The 18,316-nt window shown below is 45.1% G+C and overlaps 1 long non-coding RNA gene across 1 annotated transcript in view; it reads right to left on the bottom strand.

Moving 5' to 3' along the window:
• The window catches only part of LOC144582884 (uncharacterized), a 140,194-nt gene that overhangs the window by 15,502 nt on the left and 106,376 nt on the right, over window positions 1–18,316 (bottom strand). The window contains exons 2-4 of the long non-coding RNA XR_013536415.1: window positions 17,363–17,425; window positions 5,427–5,523; window positions 4,674–4,880 (exon numbers count right to left, since the gene is read on the bottom strand). This is a non-coding gene — a long non-coding RNA (uncharacterized LOC144582884). The remainder of the gene's footprint in view (window positions 1–4,673; window positions 4,881–5,426; window positions 5,524–17,362; window positions 17,426–18,316) is intronic.

Genomic DNA, 18,316 nt, shown 5'->3' with positions numbered 1-18,316 from the left:
ATCTGCACTAGAAAGTTCATGACCAACCAACTACTCCAGAGGCAACAGATGGTCATTGATGTCCTTCCCCCAGTAAGGCAACAGGGCCTAAGACAGAAATTCAACACAAACTAGCCAGAATGTGCAAGCCCACACCAGACGCCATCTTCATGTTTGGATTCAGAACTCATTTTGTTGGTCTTGCAAGACACCTGGCCTTGGCATGATCGATGATTCCCTGGATTTTGCAAAGACAAAGGAATGCAAACGTAGCCCTGCAAGACGTGCCTGTGTGAGAAGAAAAAGACCTCAGAGAGCAACGAAAGGAATGCAAGGACAGAATGAAGAGAGCTGGGGGACTCAAAGGCCAGTGTTGGCGCTGGCAAAAAGTGGGCTGGAGACTGGATCACAGCCAAAGGAGTAAAGGTTCTGCCATGGTGTTATCTGTGGCCACTGTGGGTTTTTCACGAGAAGCTTAATAAACTAAAAACTTTCAAAAAAATGGAATAAATGAGGACCCCAGGAGACGATCTCCCCTGCCCCATAGCACATCCTCCCCTGCCCCATGGCACAACCTTCTGCCTCTCCCTGCCAGAGGGTCCTGGCCCTGCGGACACCCGCTGAGGATGGCTGCGCCCGGTTATCCACGATAACCAGAGGAGGCACGGCATACCCCTGCCCAACACACATGCCTCCGCATGAAATGGGGACCTCACCCTCACCAGCTTTCTTCCTTCCAACACCCGACCTATGGTCATGATCCCAGATTCCAGGGAACGCAGGTCAATTTCTCCCAAGCAGTCTCCCCAAGCCTGAGCCTGATTTTCTTCTAGGCACCCACAGCAGCAGGAACTAATATTCAATAGGAGTGTTGCTGGAGACATCTGGAAACACTGCTCAAAGCACAAAGTCCCCTCCAAGTGCAGATCCAGAGTGGGGAGAGCTTAATCACAGCAGCAACTGTGAGGCAGAACCCTGTCCAACCTACAGGCTGGGCTCCCTTTGCCAAGCCTTTTCCAATACACTGGCCAGATGGTCACAGGCAGTTTTAGACTATAACACTGAGGTGACTTCACTTGGTCTTCAGTTGCCAATTTTGATCTATATTTAAGGATGATGGCTAACAGGTGAGCCGTCATTTCAATAAATGCTGACTCTCATGGTCATTGCACAAGGAACAGATTTTTTAAACCTAATATTTTTTGTTTTTGAGATGGAATCTCACTCTGTCGCCCAGGCTGGAGTGCAGTGGTGACATCTCAGCTCACTGCAACTTCCGTCTCCCTGGTTCAAGCAATTCTCGTGCCTGAGCCTCCTGAGTAGCTGGGATTACAAGTGCGCACATCAATGGCCTAGCTAATTTTTGTATTTTATTAGACACAGGGGTCCAAGATGTTGGCCAAGCGGTCTCAAACTCCTGATCTCAAGTGGTCTGCCTTCCTCAGCCTCCCAGAGTACAAGGACTATGGTGTGAGCCACTGCACCTAGGAAGCAGGATGCTCACTGAAGAGAGGGGACCCATGGTCATTCATCTGTCTGCACAAAATCAACAACTGCAAACCACACCTCACACCAGCCATGTGACACTGAAAGCTGTCTCTTCTCAGAAGAGCTGACGGTACCTCCTTGTATTCTGTCCTTCAGTCCAGAGGCCCCAATAAAGGAGGATGTCAATCAGTGATAGAGCAGAGATCATCAAGAAAATGCTTTCACTGGAAATTATTTAACCAGAACAGACCACATCCAGGAAAAGTGTTTTCTCTTAGAGTTCTCAATCTTGGCTGTGTGTCAGAATTACTCCAGGAGCTTTAAGAAAGCCTAATGTCCACACCATACCCCAGGCCCAATAGACCAGACTCTCTGGAGCAGGAACCAGGCACTGGCATGTTTGTCAGCTCTTGGGTGATTTCAATATGCAGCTACAGTTGAAAGCCACCCATCAGGCCATGTGTGATGGCTCACACCTATAATCCCAGCCCTTTGGGAGGCCGGGGTGGGTGGACTTCCTGAGCTCAGGAGTTCGAGACCAGCCTGAGCAACACAGTGAAACCCTGTCTTTACTAAGATACAAAAAATTAGCTGGGCATGGCGGTATGTGCTTGTAATCTCAGCTACTTGGGAGGCTGAGGCAAGAGAATTGCTTGAACTGGGAGGCAGAGGTTGCGTTGAGGTGAGATTGAGCCACTGCACTCCAGCCTGGGCAACAGGGAGAGACTCCATCACCAAAAAGAAAGCTACCCATCAAAACAGATGCCATTTGACCAGGCATGGTGTCTCACACCTGTAATTCCAACACCTTGAGAGGCTAAGGAAGGAAGATTACTTGAGCCCTAGGGATTCGAAAACAGCCTGGGCAACATGGCAAGAGCCCCATCCCTACAAAAAATGTTTGAAAAATTAGCCAGGTACAGTTGTGTACACCTGTGGTCTCAGGAGGCTTAGGCAGGAGGACCTCTTATGCCCAGGAGGTCAAGGCTGCAGTGAGCCATCTTCAGGCCACTGCATGCCACCCTGAGTGACAGAGTATGACGGCGTCTCCAAAAACAAACATATCATTTAAGATTTTAATACCTTTTCATCTTGAAGTGAGCCACACCTGCATTATTACAAGTATACGTGTGCTCACCTTTCCATTCTCCACACTGTAAATTATCTCTAGGTTACCACCTTCCATCTAAAAGGAAGGCAGATTCTCTGGTTTACTAGGCTGTGGATTAAGCAATAAAGTGATGCTTCTTTCCAATTATTTTCTTTGTTGCTGTTGACCTGAGTTAAAAAGGTGCCTCCGGCCAGGCAGAGTGGCTTACACCTATAATCCCAGCACTGTGGGAAGTCGAGGTAAGTGGACCACGAGGTCAGGAGATTGAGATCATCCTGGCCAACATGGTGAAACCCCATCTCTACTAAAACACAAATGACTAGCTGGGTGTGGTGGCACATGCCTGTAATCCCAGCTACTTGGGAGGCTGAGGCAGGAGAATCGCTTGAACCCAGGAGGTGGAGGTTGCAGTGAGCCGAGATCACACCACTGCACTCCAGCCTAGCAACAGAGCAAGACTGTCTCAAAAAAAAATGCCTCAAGTCCTCAGCACAGTTCCCATCAGACTGAACTGCAGGTCCTGAACTCACTGGCCAGCTTCAGACTGTGAAGACGGTCCTGGGTTAGTGCTGTCTTTGCAGGACTCATCACATTCCTATGTCACATTAGGAAATTCAGCTGTGACAATGGCTCTGAAGGGGAGGCAGCAGCACTAGCTTCTAAATGAGGCCTCAACCCTCCCACCCACACAGCCAGGAATCTCCTGAGCTAAGAGAAGCTTCCAATGCATATGACTGTCACCTCCAGTTGACAGCATCACTTTGTACATCGAGCCCACAGCTCTCATGCTTGTTTCTCATAAAAAGAACACACAATCATCCTGGCCCAGAGAAAGCAAAGACAGACATAAATTGCTAAGTAAAGATACTTTGGTATGGTGCAGTGGCTCATACCTGTAATCCCAGCACTTTGGGAGGCTGAGGTCAGAGGATTGCTTGAGCCCAGGAGTTCCTCACCAGCCTGGGCAACATGGCAAAACCCCATCTCCACTAAAAACATAAAAAGTAGGCCAGGTACAGTAGCTCGCACCTGTAATCCCAGCACTTTGGGAGGCTGAAGCAGGCAGATCACCTGATGGCAGGAGTTTGAGACCAGCCTGGCCAACATGGCAAAACCCCATCTCTACTAAAAATACAAAAATTAGCCAGACATGTTAGCACATGCCCATAATATTATCTACTCGGGAGGCAGAGGCAGGAGAACCATTTGAACCCAGGAGGCAGAGGTTACAGTGAGCTGAGACTGTGCCTCTGCACTCCAGCCTGTGGTGAAAGAGTGAGACTCTATCTCAAATTAAAAAAAGAAAAGGAAAAATATATGTATGTATAGATCATGTGTGTGTGTGTGTATAAATCAGCATAGCATGGTGGCACCTGCCTGCAGTCCCAGCTGCTCAGAAGGCTGAGTTGGAAGGATCACTTGAGCCCAGGAGGTTGAGTCTGCACTGCAGTGAGCCCAGATAGTGCCACTGCACTCCACCACGGGCAACAGAGCAAGACCCTGTCTCAAAAAACAAAAAAGATACTTTTTTTGCTTTGAAAACCCAATGTTAGAAACTAACCTATTGAGATACCAAATTGTATATGAAATAAAATCTCAACTCTCTCTTTAGAATAAATAGATTCGTAAAAATGCTAAGGAAATGTACTACAACATTAACAAGGGTTACTTCTGGTGGGAAGATGATGGGTGATTCCTATATTTTTCACTTCATTTAGTTACGAACTTAACAGAATGAGCACCATTACCTTTAAAATCAGAAAACAAATACAACCACCTTTCAAAGTTTAATCAATCGCCTCCTTAGAAGTGAAATCTAACAGTCACTTCAAATACTCTAAAATGCAACAGAGTGAAATCTCATTACTTTCTCATCTCCCTAATTCTAATTTAAATGGAGTCCCTCCATGAAGTGTGTGCACTTTCACAACGATGCCAGGAAGGACTCATTCATTTTCACACTGAGTAACACTGAACTGCTCCAGATTCAGAAACTCACCAAAGAGAGGATTTACCATATTAAAACATTCATGTCCCCAAATTAAAAATGGATATTGAATACGCCATATTTCTGGAGAAAATTCAGTACACACACCATTTCTGTTAGTGCCTGTCCCACTCCATGGAAGCCCTGGTCTCAGGCATCTCCAGCTTCGCCACCTCCCTGCACAGATGGGGGTCTGGCAGGCTTCCAGAAGAAGCCAAGGTCCCATCAATGTTCCGGACTTTCCGTCTCCTTTGTTTTCATCAAGTCTGGGCTGCTTTAGCTCTGGGGGACTGCCCTGAGCATCTCCAGGCGTCTCTGCAACATTAACAAACATAAGGTTGGGAAATAAATGAAGAATTCTGGAAGCCCAGGGCTGACATTTATAAAATACAGAAGATCCTATACTGATACAAGAGAAGGATCTGTACAGTGGTTCTCAAACAGGGGCGATTTTGCCTCTCAAGGGACAGTGGGCAATGTCTGGTGACATTTTAGAATGTCATGGGTGAGAAATGGCACCCAGAGCTGCTGCTAAACATCCTGTAATACACAGGACAGTCCCCCACAACAAAGAATTACCTGACCCAAAAGGTCAATGGTCATCAGGTCTCCTAAACGGAACCCACTGATCTAAACGGTCTCCTATGGAACCCACTACCTGGCTCACCGGGACTCTCACTGGCCAGGTGGTCTCCCTGCTGAGGCCTCAACAGGCAGCCAGTGGCTTTAAACAATGGTTCCAATAAGATGATCCTTGCTCTCTCAGAACTGACTTAAAATTAGATGGCATTAATTTCCAGAAGAACAAAAGGAAAGTTATTCTACCTTTAATTACATTAAACCAGTAACAGTATCACTTACCTGACTGAATTTCTTCTGTAGAACGGATGGAAATTATACTGGTTGGTACAGAATTTGGTGGAGTGCCTGTCTTTTAAGGGTGTTAAGTTTATTCTCCCTGATTAAAAAAAAGTAGAGGGGTGCATGGCTCATTAGTATCACAGAAATTGTTTGTTTATACCAACTTTCAAAACTACCAAAGGAAATACTTAAATTTTCAGCTGAACATGTGGTTCAAGGCATTAAGTAGTGAGATGTGCTCACTTGTTTAATAACTGAGGATTACATTCGTGTATTAAGTGAAACCATCACATTTATGACAGTCAACTGAAACCATAACCAGCCATCTCAGTTTCAAAACCTGTTCTGTTAATTACCCATGGTCTTGTGAACACTCTGCTGGCTGCTGTATAAGGCAGTCAGATATGGTTTCTATATATGAAAAGCACCAAAACACATATAATACTTTTTAAAAATCCAGAGTCTTGGGTCAGGCAAGGTGGCTCACGCCTATAATCCCAGAATTTTGGGAGGCCAAGGTGGGCAGATCACTTGAGGTCAGGAGTTTGCAACCAGCCTAGCCAACATGGCAAAACCCCATTTCTACTAAAAATATAAAAAATCAGCCAGGCATGGTGGAATGAGCCTATAATCCCAGCTACTTGAGAGGCTGAGACAGAAGAATTACTAGAACCCAGGAGGCAGAGGTTGCAGTGAGCTGAGAGCGCACTACCATACTCCAGCCTGGGTAACAGAGCAAGACCCTCTCTTGAATGAATGAATGAATGAATACCCAGAGTCTTAATTTTCAACAACTATTCTTGTTTTTAAAAGATTACAGGCCAGGCACGGTGGCTCACACCTGTAATCCCAGTAATTTGGGAGGCTGAGGCAGGCAGATCACCTGAGGTCAGGAGTTTGAGACCAGCCTGGGCAACATGGTGAAACCGCATCTCTATAAAAATACAAAATTAGCTGGGCATGGTGGTGTATGCCTGTGGTCCCAGCTACTCGGGAGGCTGAGGCAGAAGAATCACTTGAACTGGGGGGGCAGAGGTTGCGGTGAGCTGAGATTGTGCCATTGCACTCCAGCCTCGGCAACAAGAGTGAAACTTCATCTCAAAAAAAAAAAAAGATTACAACTTTGAGAAGCTTGGTAAATAAATCAGAGGAAATTAAGAGGGGGAAAATAATTTAATACCAAAAATAGTTCAAGGAATACTATCACCTAAAAAGCAAAAAAAAAATTTTAAATACATTGCTAATCTGCAGAAAAAGAGATTTTAAGAGAGCAGTAACGTTAGCAGTCCATACACACATTGTGAACTTGCGAATGAAGACCTGTGGGCACAGGTGAGGCTGAAAGGCATAGGGCACTTGTCTAGCTTGCCATCCCCACCACTCCCCTCTGTGTCCCCCCGCCACAACCCTCCTCCTGACTCAGTTGATGTGGAAGGCTGGGAGTCACAGAGCTTAATGGAGAAGGAACTATACAAGGTCAGAGGGGTAACTGGACATCAGCTGCAAAGGAAGGAAGGAAACGGGAGGCTGCACTGCCGGATGGCAGAAGGACCTTCTAAGCAGCTCTGTAGCCAGCAGGAGTAGCCGACACAGGATGCCAGCCACACTGATGTGAGCAGGGACAAAACAACTCTGCACCTCCCCAGGGACTGTCTGTTATCAGATTAAGACCCCCATTTCTCATGGGCCAGGCTTCTGGAAACATCAAATGCAGTCTCAGAAAGACACTCCTGGAACTGCCTATGTCCTGGGCAGGACAGCAGAAATAAAAATTGGGACCCACTTCCTGTTCCTGGGGGCTCATAACCAGCAGGGGAAACTGAAGCATCGAAGCACCTGCTATGGAATGTGATGTGTGGTGACAAGGGAAGGGCTGACAGGCCGAAAAGACTGCAAACAGAGAGGTCTTTCAAACATTCAAAGGGGTCTTTCAGGAGACTCCATGAGTCACCAAGAGGAACAGATGATCAAGGCTTCCCCAGGGAAGGGAAGGACAAAGGTCTCAAAGGGTAGAGTGTATGTGCTCTGGGAAGATGGGATTCAGAGCTGGGCTAGAGATGAAGGCCACGGACTGAGGAGAGAGAATGGCCACAGTCCTGGATGACAGACTGTAACCAAGTCATAGTCCGTGTGTGTGCCTAGGAGCCTGGGCTTTACTTGACAGGCAGGAAATGGAGGAACAGACAGAGGCCTGTATGCAAGCAATGACACTCTTGGAGTTGAAGTTAAGAATCTCTCTGGCAGGAGGCAAAGTGGCTCACACCTGTAATCCCAGTACTTTAGGAAGCAAAAGCAGGCAGATAACCGGAGATTGAGAGTTCGAGACAAGCCTGTCCAACATGGAAAAACTCCATCTCTACTAAAAATACAAAACTAGCCAGGCATGGTGGCACATGCATGTAATCCCAGCTGCTCGAGAGGCTGAAGCTGGAGAATCGCTTGAACCTGGGAGGTGGAGGTTGCAGTGAGCTGAGATGGCACCATTGCACTCCAACCTGGGCAACTAGAGAGAAACTCCATCTCAAAAAAAAAGAATCTCTCTGGCAACCTACTGGTATGCAGTATTCACTGCCTGAAATTCCACCTCCAGCAGGTTGGGAGCGTTCTGTTTGCATTTCATGTTTCATTTTGCAATTTCTGGTTCCAACAAGTTCTTACTGGGGTGTTGTCTTGCTCCAGGCTTGCAGTGTGTTCAGAGTGACCCTCTGGGATGGGTGGGCTTTTGTGTTTTGACTACTGGGATGCAAGCTCTTCTCCTCCGAAGGCCCAGGCAAGGAGCTTTTAACAGCAGGAGTGACGGAGGGAGGGTCCCTGGTGGCTGCTGGGGCTGGGGCCTGTCTGGCCTGTCGGTGAGGGGGTTGTGCTCGGGCTGCTGGAGTCTTGGGTTCTGCTGTCAGGGGTTCCCTCTACCAGTCTGGGTCCTGGTGAAGACCCTCAAGGTGTCTGACTCTTGGTTTTCTTTGCTGTATCAGGAGTTCTCATGCTCAAAACTGGCTTTTCAAAGGAATTCCAAGTTCATCTTTCTCAAATGTCACAAACGAGCAGTAACCGTCTGTGGAATAAATGGCCAGGAAGGTGCTATCACTGGACCTCTGTCCCCAAAAAAGGGAAAGTTAGAGACCTTACCAACATGCTCACATCTAGTTAGAAGAGGGAAGTTCAAGCTAAATCACAAGTTTCTGCTGAAGACAAAACCTAGGGAAAAGATACCACTGGAAAACAGTGTGACAGCTCCTCACTCAAGCAGTTTCATTGCAATTTCCTGAGTCGCTGCAACTGATCTGTGCTACTAGCAATTTTCACTTTAGTAGGCTAGGCACAGTGGCTCATACCTACATCCCAGCACTTTGGGAGGCCGAGGCAAGTGGACCATTTGAGGTCAGGAGTTCAAGACCAGCCTGGCCAACATGGTGAAACCCTGTCTGTATGTTTTAGTCTGCTGCAACAGAACTCATAAGAAAACTTTTTTTTTCTCAGATGCTCTGTTTCGGGGGGTTGGGGCTTTATTTTTGAGTGCCCATTGTGCTGTCCTGCCCAGCTAGGAGGCAGTCTAGTCACTATTTGCCTGCCGAGGCTCTGCCCTGCTGGTGTGAGGTTTGCCCTGTTGCTGCAGTCTCTGCCATTCTGCTGCAGTCTCTGCCCTGCTGCCACGGCTATGCCCTGCGACAGAGTCTCTGTTGTAGCGGGTTGCCTCGGCAATGGCAGGCTGCGTCAGCAATGGGCGTGTACCTCTGTAGGGGCGGATTGCCTCGGTAATGGTGTACGCCCCTCCCACACGGAGCTGCGCCCTCAGGGAACCTCTCCACTGGGAGCATTTGGAATAGCCGTTTTGTTAGTCCCACTGCGCTACCCCAAACACTGTGTCCCTGGAATCTCCTGGGCTGACTCACTGTCCAAGTCCCGTTCAGTCTCAAGTTCAGCCCTCTCAAGTCTCAGGTTGCCGGTTCAACAGGGCCCCCAGACCAGTGCGCTTTGTGCGGAGCGCTGTATAGCGCCGCTGTGCTACAGCGCGGGCTGCCGCCACACTGGCTGCCGGCTGCCGGCTGCACCAGCCCAAACCTCTGCCTGGCGTCCCGCGTCTCTTTTATACCTGGCAATTTACCTGTTCTGTGGGCAACAAAGATCCGTCTGGAAATGTGGCCCTGACTCACCCTCTCCACACATTCCAGAGCTTCAATCCTGGGTTGTTCTCACAGCGCCACCTTGAGTCCTCTCCTTGTTTGCTTTTTTATGATTGACTTTTAAGAGTCCTTTATATTTTTGGACACGAGTCTTTCATCAGATCTGTATTTTGCCAATATTTTACCCCAGTTTATCACTTGTTTATTCATTTTCTTAACAATGTCTTTCACAGAGCAGAAGTTTTTAATTTTAATAAAGTTCAGCTTACCAATTTTTTCTTTCCTGGATTGTGCTTTTGGTATTGTATCTGAGAAGTCATCACCAAACCCAAAATCACCAAGATTTTCCCATATTTGGTCATCCAGGTGTCTTACAGTTTTGCACATCACGTTCAGGTGTAAGATCCATTTTGTGAAAGGTGCAAAATCTGTGCCTAGATTTATTGATTTTTCACATATGGATATCTAGTCATTCTAGCACCATTTGTTGAAAAGACTAGCCTTTCCCTGTTCAATTGCCTTTGCGCCTTTCTCAAAGATCAGTTGAGTATTTACATAGGTGTATTTCCAAGCTCTGTATTCTTTTCTGGTGACCTCTTTGTCTGTTTTTTTGTTTCTTCACCAATTTCCACACTGTTTAGTTATTGTAGCTTTATAATTAGTACTGAAGTTGGCAGTGTCAGTTCTATGGGGATTTTTCTGATCTTTACTATGAGAACCTGGTTGGGCTCCTGGTGATAAAACTTCAAAAAGTGTGAGATTCCCACTACATCTGGTCCCCAAGGAGTTTCTAATGCTAAAGCCAGGCCACCCTCAGCTTCTAGTAATCTGTCAGTACCATTTAAGTGCTCCTCCCAGTTGCTGGCTTCAGCAGCTTCTGTTCCCTATATTTGCCTGTCTTTCTTGTTTTCAGCATGGCAATTTGCCTGTGACCTCTCTTTTAGGCCCTCTAATAAGGATTAATAATGTTCAGTTTGTTCAGCTTTTTTCTTGTTGTGAGGACAAGTGGTGACCTCCTGGCTCCTTACAAGTTGGAGTAGAAACCAGAAATTTAATTTAACAAGTTACTTGTGGATTGGGACTCAAGATGGCGCTGTGAGAACAACCCAGGATTGGAGTTCTCGTTGTGTCGGCGGAGAGGTGAGTCTGAGCGGCATTTCCAGACTGATCTTTGTTGCCCACGGAACGGGGAAATTCCCAAGTGAAGAGGAGACGCGGGACGCCAGGCAGATATTCCGCCTGGTGAAGCCGGCAGCCGGGGTGGCGGCGGCCGGCCCTACCCAGTGCTCCCCACAGGGCGCACTTGTCCGGGTTCCCCGTTGAACCGGCAACCGGAGACGTGAGAGGGCTGGACTTGAGACTGAGCTAGACTTGGACAGTGGGCCAGCCCAGGGGATTGCAGGAACAGAGCGTTAGGATTGGCCCAGTGGGACGAACAAAACCGCGATTTCAAACAAGCCCCAAGCAGACGGCCCGAGACGCTCTGAGGGGGAGGGGCGGCCACCATTACCGAGGCAACCCGCCCCAACTGAGATACACACCCATTGCTGACGCAGCCAGCCGTTGCTGAGGCAACCCGTCCCTACTGAGATACACGCCCACTGCTGACGCAGCCTGCCGTTGCCGAGGCAACCCGCTACAACAGAGAGACTCCACCGCAGGGCGGGCGGAGAACAGCAGAACAGCTGAGCCAGGGTGAGCCTCACAACAGCAGGGCGGAGCCTCGGCAGGCAAACAGTGGCTAGTCTGCATCCTAGCTGGGCAGGACCTCAACGGACATCCAAAAATAAAGCCCAAACCCCTCAACACAGAGCATTTGAGAAAAAAAAAGGGTTTTTTTAATGAGCTCTGTTGCAGCAGAATCAAACATAGCAGCCTAACAGCCCTGAATGAACAACACAGCTCACAGCTCAGCAATTAAACCCCTATAAAGTACAAACGGTCTCCTCAAGCAGCTCCCTGACCCCTCAATATCCAAAAGACTGACATTAGGCAGGCACCATCCTGGGACAAAGATAGCAGAAAAAGAAACTGGTAGCATCCCTCGCTGTGCCACAGCTGCTAGAGGTGCACCCCAGACAAGCAGGGTCTGGAGCGGACCTCAGCACTTGTACAGCGAAGGGGCTAGACCGGTAGAAGGAAAACAAAGCAACAGAAATACTTCATCATCAACATTCAGGGTGTCCACTCAGAGACCCAATCGAAAAGTCAGCAACTACGCAGACGACCAGCGGACAAATCCACAAAGATGGGAAGAAACCAGCGCAAAAAGGAGGAAAACACCCGAAACCAGAACACCTCGCCTCCTAGAAAGGACCAAAACTCCTCACCAGCAAGGGAACAAAGCTGGACGGAGAATGACTGTGACGAAATGACGGAATTAGACTTCAGAAGATGGATAATGAGAAACTTTGGTGAGCTAAAAGATCATGTATTAAATCAATGCAAAGAAACTAAGAACCTTGAGAAAAGATTTGAAAAAAGATTTGAGGAAATGATAACAAGAATGGATAACTTAGAGAGGAATATGAATGAATTAAAGGAGCTGAGAAACACAATACGAGAACTTCGCGAAGCATGCACAAGTTTCAATAGCCGAATTGACCAAGCAGAAGAAAGAATAACTGAAGTCGAAGACCAACTCAATGAAATAAAATGAGAAACCAAGATTAGAGAAAAAAACTCAAAAAGGAATGAACAAAGTCTCCAAGAAATGTGGGACTATGTGAAAAGACTTAACCTACGTTTGATAGGTGTACCAGAAGGGGACGAAGAGAATGAATCCAAGCTGGAAAATACTCTTCAGGACATCATCCAGGAAAATTTCCCCCACCTAGCAAGACAGGCCAACACTCAATTGCAGGAAATTCAGAGAACACCACAAAGATATTCCGCAAGAAGAGCAACCCCAAGGCACATAATCGTCAGATTCAATAGGGTTGAAATAAAGGAGAGAATACTAAGGGCAGCCAGAGAGAAAGGTCAGGTCACCCACAAAGGGAAACCCATCAGACTCACAGCAGATCTCTCGGCAGAAACACTACAAGCCAGAAGAGAGTGGGGGCCAATATTCAACATTCTTAAAGAAAAGAACTTTCAACCCAGAATTTCATATCCAGCCAAACTGAGCTTCAGAAGTGAAGGAAAAATAAAATCCTTTGCGAACAAGCAAGTACTCAGAGATTTTGTCACCACCAGGCCTGCTTTACAAGAGCTCCTAAAAGAGGCACTAGACATAGAAAGGATCAACCAGTACCAGCCATTCCAAAATCACACTGAATGCTAAAGAGCATCAACATAATGAAGAATCTACAACAACTAACAGGCAAAACAGCCACTTAGCATCAAAATGGCAGTATCAAATTCACACATAACAATATTAACCCTAAATGTAAATGGACTAAATGCACCAATCAAAAGACACAGACTGGAAAATTGGATAAAAAGCCAAAACCCATCAGTGTGCTGTATCCAGGAAACCCATCTCACATGCAAGGATACACTAAGGCTCAAAATAAAGGGATGGAGGAAGATTTACCAAGCAAATGGAAAGCAAAAAAAAGCAGGAGTTGCAATTCTCATCTCTGATAAAATAGACTTTAAAGCAACAAAGATCAAAAGAGACAAAGAAGGCCATTACATAATGGTAAAAGGATCGATACAACAAGAAGAGCTAATAATCCTAAACATATATGGACCCAATGCAGGAGCACCCAGATACATAAGGCAAGTTCTTAAGGACTTACAAAAGGACTTAGACTCCCACACAATAATAGTGGGAGACTTTAACACTCCACTGTCAATACTAGACAGATCTACCAGACAAAAAATCAACAAGGATATCCAGGGCTTGAACTCAGACCTGGAGCAAGCAAACCTGATAGACATTTACAGAACTCTCCACCCCAAATACACAGAATACACATTCTTCTCAGCACCACATCACACCTACTCTAAAATTGACCACATAATTGGAAGTAAAGCACTGCTCAACAAATGCAAAACAACTGAAATCATAACAAACAGCCTCTCAGACCATAGTGCAATCAAGTTAGAACTCAGAATTCAGAAACAGACCCAGAACCGCACAGCTTCATGGAAACTGAACAACTGGCTCTGGAATGTTGACTGGGTAAACAACAAAATGAAGGCAGAAATAAAGAAGTTCTTCGAAACCAATGAGAACGAAGACACAACGTGCCAGAACCTCTGGGACACATTTAAAGCAGTCTCTAGAGGAAAGTATATAGCAATAAGTGCCCATATGAGGAGAATGGAGAGATCCAAAATTGACACCCTATCGTCAAAATTGAAAGAGCTAGAGGAGCAAGATCAAAAAAACTCAAAACCCAGCAGAAGACAAGAAATTACTAAGATCAGAGCTGAGCTGAAGGAGATTGAGACACGAAAAACCCTTCAAAAAATCAATAAATCCAAGAGCTGGTTTTTTGAAAAGATCAACAAAATAGGCAGACCACTAGCCAGATTGATTAAAAAGAAAAGAGAGAACAACCAAATAGATGCAATAAAAAATGATAAAGGGGAAATCACCACAGATTCCACAGAAATTCAAACCATCATCAGAGAATATTACAAACAACTCTATGCGCATAAACTAGTAAACCTGGAAGAAATGGACAAATTCCTGGATTCCTGTGTCCTCCCAAGCCTAAACCAGGAGGAAGCTGAAACTATGAATAGACCAATAACAAGGTCTGAAGTTGAGGCAGCAATTAAGAGCCTACCACACAAAAAAAGCCCAGGTCCAGACGGGTTCACAGCCGAATTCTACCAGACACACAAGGAAGAGCTGGCACCATTTCTTCTAAAACTATTTCAAACAATCCAAAAAGAGGGAATCCTTCCCAAATCATTTTATGAGACCAACATCATTCTGATACCAAAACCCGGCAGAGACCCAACGAGAAAAGAAAACTTCAGGCCAATATCCATGATGAACATAGATGCAAAAATCTTCAATAAAATATTGGCAAGCCGATTGCAAGAGCAAATCAAAAAACTTATTCATCATGATCAAGTAGGATTCATCCCGGGGATGCAAGGCTGGTTCAACATACGCAAGTCTATCAATGTAATTCACCACATAAACAGAACCAAAAACAAAAACCACATGATTATCTCAATTGACGCAGAGAAGGCATTTGACAAAATTCAACAGCCCTTTATGCTAAAAACCCTCAATAAACTCGGTATCGATGGAACATATCTCAAAGTAATAAAAGCTATTTATGACAAACCAACAGCCAATATCATACTGAATGGGCAAAAACTGGAAGCATTCCCTTTGAAATCTGGCACTAGACAAGGATGCCCTCTTTCACCACTCCTATTCAATATAGTACTGGAAGTTCTAGCCAGAGCAATCAGGCAAGAAAAAGAAATAAAGGGTATTCAAATAGGAAAGGTGGAAGCCAAATTGTCTCTATTTGCAGACGACATGATAGTATACCTAGAAGACCCCATTGCCTCAGCCCAAAAACTCCTGAAACTGATAAGCAACTTCAGCAAAGTCTCAGGATATAAAATCAATGTGCAAAAATCACAAGCATTCGTCTACACCAATAACAGACTTAAAGAAAGCCAAATCAAGAGTGAACTGCCATTCGCAATTGCTACAAAAAGAATAAAATACCTTGGAATACAACTCACAAGGAACGTAAGAGACCTCTTCAAGGAGAACTACAAACCACTGCTCAACGAAATCAGAGAGGACACAAACAGATGGAGAAACATTCCATGTTCATGGTTAGGAAGAATTAATATCGTGAAAATGGCTATACTGCCCAAAGCAATTTACAGAATCAACGCTATCCCCATCAAGCTACCATCGACTTTCTTCACAGAACTGGAAAAAACCACCATGAACTTCATATGGAACCAAAAGAGAGCCCGCATAGCCAAGTCAATTCTAAGCAAAAAGAACACAGCGGGGGGCATCACACTACCGGATTTCAAACTATACTACAAGGCTACAGTAATCAAAACAGCATGGTACTGGTACCAAAACAGAGATATAGACCAATGGAACAAAACAGAGGCACCGGAGGCAACACAACATACATACAACTATACAATCTTCGATAAACCTGACAAAAACAAGCAATGGGGAAAGGATTCCATGTTTAACAAATGGTGTTGGGAAAACTGGCTAGCCATGTGCAGAAAGCAGAAACTGGACCCCTTCCTGACACCTTACACTAAAATTAACTCCAGATGGATTAAAGACTTAAACATAAGACCTGGCACCATAAAAACCCTAGAAGAAAATCTAGGCAAAACTATCCAGGACATAGGAGTAGGCAAGGACTTCATGAACAAAACACCAAAAGCATTGGCAACAAAAGCCAAAATAGACAAATGGGACCTAATGAAACTCCACAGCTTCTGCACGGCAAAAGAAACAGTCACTAGAGTGGATCGGCAACCAACAGAATGGGAAAAAATTTTTGCAGTTTACCCATCTGACAAAGGGCTGATATCCAGAATTTACAAAGAACTCAAACAGATTTACAGGAAAAAAACAAACAAGCCCATTCAAAAGTGGGCAAAGGATATGAACAGATACTTTACGAAAGAAGACATATATGAGGCCAACAATCATATGAAAAAATGCTCATCGTCACTGGTCATCAGAGAGATGCAAATCAAAACCACATTGAGATACCATCTCACGCCAGTTAGAATGGCGATCATTAAAAAATCTGGAGACAACAGATGCTGGAGAGGATGTGGAGAAAAAGGAACACTTTTACACTGTTGGTGGGAGTGTAAATTAGTTCAACCATTGTGGAAGATGGTGTGGCAATTCCTCAAGGCCTTAGAAATAGAAATTCCATTTGACCCAGCAATCCCATTACTGGGTATATATCCAAAAGACTATAAATCGTTCTACTATAAGGACACATGTACACGAATGTTCATTGCAGCACTGTTTACAATAGCAAAGACCTGGAATCAACCCAAATGCCCATTGATAATAGACTGGATTGGAAAAATGTGGCACATATACACCATGGAATATTATGCAGCAATCAGAAATGATGAGTTTGTGTCGTTTGTAGGGACATGGATGAATCTGGAGAACATCATCCTCAGCAAACTGACACAAGAACAGAAAATGAAACACCGCATATTCTCACTCATAGGTGGGTGATGAAAAATGAGAACACAGGAACACAGAAAGGGGAGTACTAAACACTGGGGTCTATTGGGGGGAAAAGGGGAGGGCCAGTGGGAGGGGGAGGTGGGGACGGATAGCCTGGGGAGAAATGCCAAATGTGGGTGAAGGGGAGAAGAAAAGAAAGCACACTGCCATGTGTGTACCTATGCAACTGTCTTGCATGCTCTGCTCATGTACCCCAAAACCTATAATCCAATAAAAAATTAAAAAAAAAAAAAAAACAAAACAAGTTACTTGTAATGAAAGTCACTAATTTCAAGTGTAGAGTTGAATAATTTAAGTAGATATATAGAATTTCGCAGCCATCGGCCAGGCGTGGTGGCTTACACCTGTAATCCAAGCACTTTGGAGGCCAAGGTGGGTGGATCACCTGAGGTCGGGAGTTCAAGAACAGCCTGACCAACATGGTGAAACCTTGTCTTAAAAAATATATATACATATATATATATATATTCTCTCATTATATATATATATGATGCTAAAATCACCAAGATTTTCCCATATTTGGTCATCCAGGTGTCTTACAGTTTTGCACATCACGTTCTTTTATATATATATATATAAAAGAATTTTGCAGCCATCACCTCAGTCCCTTCTTAGAATACATTTCTTACCTCTCCAGATTCCGCAGAGCCTCTTTGGAGTCATTATCCAATCTCTGGTCACCACGACAGAGCCTGAACAAGATAAACATTTGGAAAACAGACAACATTAAATTTAAGTTTTTATTAGATTGGAATTTTATATAATGGACAATTGTCTTACTCTTGTGGCAACCAGAGGAGATATTTTATTCTAAGGACTTTCTTTGGAGGAACTTAATAGTCCTGTTTATTGCTCTCCTTGAATTGGTTCATCTATGCTGGTGACAGATAGTTGCTATCAATCCTTGTCTGTGAGCACAAGTGGAAGAGCTAAAAGAAAATCTTCTATTAGAAATGCAGATGATGAATTTGCAGATAATGTTATGCTGAGTTAAATTTATTTATTTATTTTATTTATTTTTATGAGACAAGAGTCTCACTCCATCACCAGGCACCAGGCTGGAGTGCAGTGGCGCGACCTCGGCTTACTGCAAGCTCTGCCTCCTGGGTTTAAGCAATTCTCCTGCCTCAGCCTCCCAAGTAGCTGGAATTACAGACTGCACCACCACGCCAAGCTAATTTTGTATTTTTAGTAGAGATGGGGTTTCTCCATGTTGGTCAGGCTGGTCATGAACTCCCAACCTCAGTTGATCTGCCCACCTCGGCCTTCCAGAGTGTTGGATTTACAGGCGTGAGCCACCATGCTGGAGTGCTATGTGCAATCTCAGCTCACTGCAACTTCTAGCTCTAGGGTTCAAGTGATTCTTGTGCTTTGGCCTTTCGAGTTGCTGGGATTACAGGCATGCATCACCATGCCCAGCTAATTTTGTATTTTTAGTAGAGACAGAGTTTTTGCATGTTGGTCAGGCTGGTCTTGAGATCCACCCACCTTAGCCTCCCAAAGTGCCAGAATTACATGCATGAGCCACCCCACACGTGGCTGGGAGTTAAGTATTTTACCATCTTTTTTCTCTCAGAAATTGG

The sequence above is a fragment of the Callithrix jacchus genome, chromosome 5 (genome assembly GCF_049354715.1).
Source record: "Callithrix jacchus isolate 240 chromosome 5, calJac240_pri, whole genome shotgun sequence".
Classification (NCBI taxonomy): domain Eukaryota; kingdom Metazoa; phylum Chordata; class Mammalia; order Primates; family Cebidae; genus Callithrix; species Callithrix jacchus.
Note: the sequence above shows the minus strand (reverse complement) of the source record. Positions and strands in the feature narration are given on the sequence as shown.